Here is a 5074-nt window from a genome sequence, read left to right on the forward strand (position 1 = left end):
CAGACGTGGTCCTATACTGGCTGAACGAGACACAGCAGTCCCCATTGGATTCGGGTGAAATTTGTATTTTTGGTGAATATTTTAGTGAAAGGGGGCCATTTTTAATGAAAACCTCGGCCGATTTTTTCAATAGCTTCCAGGTCTTTGGACCGATTGACTCGAAATTTCTCCCAGACGTGGTCCTATACTATCTGAACGAGACACAGCAGTCCGCATTGGATTCGGGTGAAATTTGTATTTTTGGTGAATATTTTAGTGAAAGGGGGCCATTTTTAATGAAAACCTCGGCCGATTTTTTCAATAGCTTCCAGGTCTTTGGACCGATTGACTCGAAATTTCTCCCAGACGTGGTCCTATACTGGCTGAACGAGACACAGCAGTCCGCATTGGATTCGGGTGAAATTTGTATTTTTGGTGAATATTTTAGTGAAAATCTTCCATTTTTCATGAAAACCTCGGCCGATTTTTTCAATAGCTTCCAGGTCTTTGGACCGATTGACTCGAAATTTCTCCCAGACGTGGTCCTATACTGGCTGAACGAGACACAGCAGTCCGCATTGGATTCGGGTGAAATTTGTATTTTTGGTGAATATTTTAGTGAAAATCTTCCATTTTTCATGAAAACCTCAGCCGATTTTTTCAATAGCTTCCAGGTCTTTGGACCCATTGACTCGAAATTTCTCCCAGACGTGGTCCTATACTGGCTGAACGAGACACAGCAGTCCGCATTGGATTCGGGTGAAATTTGTATTTTTGGTGAATATTTTAGTGAAAATCTTCCATTTTTCATGAAAACCTCAGCCGATTTTTTCAATAGCTTCCAGGTCTTTGGACCCATTGACTCGAAATTTCTCCCAGACGTGGTCCTATACTGGCTGAACGAGACACAGCAGTCCGCATTGGATTCGGGTGAAATTTGTATTTTTGGTGAATATTTTAGTGAAAGGGGGCCATTTTTCATGAAAACCTCGGCCGATTTTTTCAATAGCTTCCAGGTCTTTGGACCCATTGACTCGAAATTTCTCCCAGACGTGGTCCTATACTGGCTGAACGAGACACAGCAGTCCCCATTGGATTCGGGTGAAATTTGTATTTTTGGTGAATATTTTAGTGAAAGGGGGCCATTTTTCATGAAAACCTCGGCCGATTTTTTCAATAGCTTCCAGGTCTTTGGACCGATTGACTCGAAATTTCTCCCAGACGTGGTCCTATACTGGCTGAACGAGACACAGCAGTCCCCATTGGATTCGGGTGAAATTTGTATTTTTGGTGAATATTTTAGTGAAAGGGGGCCATTTTTCATGAAAACCTCGGCCGATTTTTTCAATAGCTTCCAGGTCTTTGGACCGATTGACTCGAAATTTCTCCCAGACGTGGTCCTATACTATCTGAACGAGACACAGCAGTCCGCATTGGATTCGGGTGAAATTTGTATTTTTGGTGAATATTTTAGTGAAAGGGGGCCATTTTTCATGAAAACCTCGGCCGATTTTTTCAATAGCTTCCAGGTCTTTGGACCGATTGACTCGGAATTTCTCCCAGACGTGGTCCTTTACTGGCTGAACGAGACACAGCAGTCCGCATTGGATTCGGGTGAAATTTGTATTTTTGGTGAATATTTTAGTGAAAATCTTCCATTTTTCATGAAAACCTCGGCCGATTTTTTCAATAGCTTCCAGGTCTTTGGACCGATTGACTCGAAATTTCTCCCAGACGTGGTCCTATACTGGCTGAACGAGACACAGCAGTCCCCATTGGATTCGGGTGAAATTTGTATTTTTGGTGAATATTTTAGTGAAAGGGGGCCATTTTTCATGAAAACCTCGGCCGATTTTTTCAATAGCTTCCAGGTCTTTGGACCGATTGACTCGAAATTTCTCCCAGACGTGGTCCTATACTGGCTGAACGAGACACAGCAGTCCCCATTGGATTCATGAAAACCTCGGCCGATTTTTTCAATAGCTTCCAGGTCTTTGGACCGATTGACTCGAAATTTCTCCCAGACGTGGTCCTATACTGGCTGAACGAGACACAGCAGTCCCCATTGGATTCGGGTGAAATTTGTATTTTTGGTGAATATTTTAGTGAAAATCTGCCATTTTTCATGAAAACCTCGGCCAATTTTTTCAATAGCTTCCAGGTCTTTGGACCCATTGACTCGAAATTTCTCCCAGACGTGGTCCTATACTGGCTGAACGAGACACAGCAGTCCCCATTGGATTTGGGTGAAATTTGTATTTTTGGTGAATATTTTAGTGAAAATCTGCCATTTTTCATGAAAACCTTGGCCGATTTTTTCAATAGCTTCCAGGTCTTTGGACCCATTGACTCGAAATTTCTCCCAGACGTGGTCCTATACTGGCTGAACGAGACACAGCAGTCCGCATTGGATTCGGGTGAAATTTGTATTTTTGGTGAATATTTTAGTGAAAGGGGGCCATTTTTCATGAAAACCTCGGCCGATTTTTTCAATAGCTTCCAGGTCTTTGGACCCATTGACTCGAAATTTCTCCCAGACGTGGTCCTATACTGGCTGAACGAGACACAGCAGTCCGCATTGGATTCGGGTGAAATTTGTATTTTTGGTGAATATTTTAGTGAAAATCTTCCATTTTTCATGAAAACCTCGGCCGATTTTTTCAATAGCTTCCAGGTCTTTGGACCCATTGACTCGAAATTTCTCCCAGACGTGGTCCTATACTGGCTGAACGAGACACAGCAGTCCCCATTGGATTCATGAAAACCTCGGCCGATTTTTTCAATAGCTTCCAGGTCTTTGGACCGATTGACTCGAAATTTCTCCCAGACGTGGTCCTATAGTGGCTGAACGAGACACAGCAGTCCCCATTGGATTCGGGTGAAATTTGTATTTTTGGTGAATATTTTAGTGAAAGGGGGCCATTTTTCATGAAAACCTCGGCCGATTTTTTCAATAGCTTCCAGGTCTTTGGACCCATTGACTCGAAATTTCTCCCAGACGTGGTCCTATACTGGCTGAACGAGACACAGCAGTCCCCATTGGATTTGGGTGAAATTTGTATTTTTGGTGAATATTTTAGTGAAAATCTGCCATTTTTCATGAAAACCTTGGCCGATTTTTTCAATAGCTTCCAGGTCTTTGGACCCATTGACTCGAAATTTCTCCCAGACGTGGTCCTATACTGGCTGAACGAGACACAGCAGTCCGCATTGGATTCGGGTGAAATTTGTATTTTTGGTGAATATTTTAGTGAAAGGGGGCCATTTTTAATGAAAACCTCGGCCGATTTTTTCAATAGCTTCCAGGTCTTTTGACCGATTGACTCGAAATTTCTCCCAGACGTGGTCCTATACTGGCTGAACGAGACACAGCAGTCCGCATTGGATTCGGGTGAAATTTGTATTTTTGGTGAATATTTTAGTGAAAATCTTCCATTTTTCATGAAAACCTCGGCCGATTTTTTCAATAGTTTCCAGGTCTTTGGACCCATTGACTCGAAATTTCTCCCAGACGTGGTCCTATACTGGCTGAACGAGACACAGCAGTCCCCATTGGATTCGGGTGAAATTTGTATTTTTGGTGAATATTTTAGTGAAAGGGGGCCATTTTTCATGAAAACCTTGGCCGATTTTTTCAATAGCTTCCAGGTCTTTGGACCCATTGACTCGAAGTTTCTCCCAGACGTGGTCCTATACTATCTGAACGAGACACAGCAGTACGCATTGGATTTGGGTGAAATTTGTATTTTTGGTGAATATTTTAGTGAAAATCTGCCATTTTTAATGAAAACCTCGGCCGATTTTTTCAATAGCTTCCAGGTCTTTGGACCCATTGACTCGAAATTTCTCCCAGACGTGGTCCTATACTGGCTGAACGAGACACAGCAGTCCGCATTGGATTCGGGTGAAATTTGTATTTTTGGTGAATATTTTAGTGAAAGGGGGCCATTTTTCATGAAAACCTCGGCCGATTTTTTCAATAGCTTCCAGGTCTTTGGACCCATTGACTCGAAATTTCTCCCAGACGTGGTCCTATACTGGCTGAACGAGACACAGCAGTCCGCATTGGATTCGGGTGAAATTTGTATTTTTGGTGAATATTTTAGTGAAAATCTTCCATTTTTCATGAAAACCTCGGCCGATTTTTTCAATAGCTTCCAGGTCTTTGGACCCATTGACTCGAAATTTCTCCCAGACGTGGTCCTATACTGGCTGAACGAGACACAGCAGTCCCCATTGGATTCATGAAAACCTCGGCCGATTTTTTCAATAGCTTCCAGGTCTTTGGACCGATTGACTCGAAATTTCTCCCAGACGTGGTCCTATAGTGGCTGAACGAGACACAGCAGTCCCCATTGGATTCGGGTGAAATTTGTATTTTTGGTGAATATTTTAGTGAAAGGGGGCCATTTTTCATGAAAACCTCGGCCGATTTTTTCAATAGCTTCCAGGTCTTTGGACCCATTGACTCGAAATTTCTCCCAGACGTGGTCCTATACTGGCTGAACGAGACACAGCAGTCCCCATTGGATTTGGGTGAAATTTGTATTTTTGGTGAATATTTTAGTGAAAATCTGCCATTTTTCATGAAAACCTTGGCCGATTTTTTCAATAGCTTCCAGGTCTTTGGACCCATTGACTCGAAATTTCTCCCAGACGTGGTCCTATACTGGCTGAACGAGACACAGCAGTCCGCATTGGATTCGGGTGAAATTTGTATTTTTGGTGAATATTTTAGTGAAAGGGGGCCATTTTTAATGAAAACCTCGGCCGATTTTTTCAATAGCTTCCAGGTCTTTTGACCGATTGACTCGAAATTTCTCCCAGACGTGGTCCTATACTGGCTGAACGAGACACAGCAGTCCGCATTGGATTCGGGTGAAATTTGTATTTTTGGTGAATATTTTAGTGAAAATCTTCCATTTTTCATGAAAACCTCGGCCGATTTTTTCAATAGTTTCCAGGTCTTTGGACCCATTGACTCGAAATTTCTCCCAGACGTGGTCCTATACTGGCTGAACGAGACACAGCAGTCCCCATTGGATTCGGGTGAAATTTGTATTTTTGGTGAATATTTTAGTGAAAGGGGGCCATT

Source organism: Pagrus pagrus (assembly GCF_965226575.1).
Source record: "Pagrus pagrus genome assembly, contig: HAP1_SCAFFOLD_71, whole genome shotgun sequence".
Lineage (NCBI taxonomy): Eukaryota > Metazoa > Chordata > Actinopteri > Spariformes > Sparidae > Pagrus > Pagrus pagrus.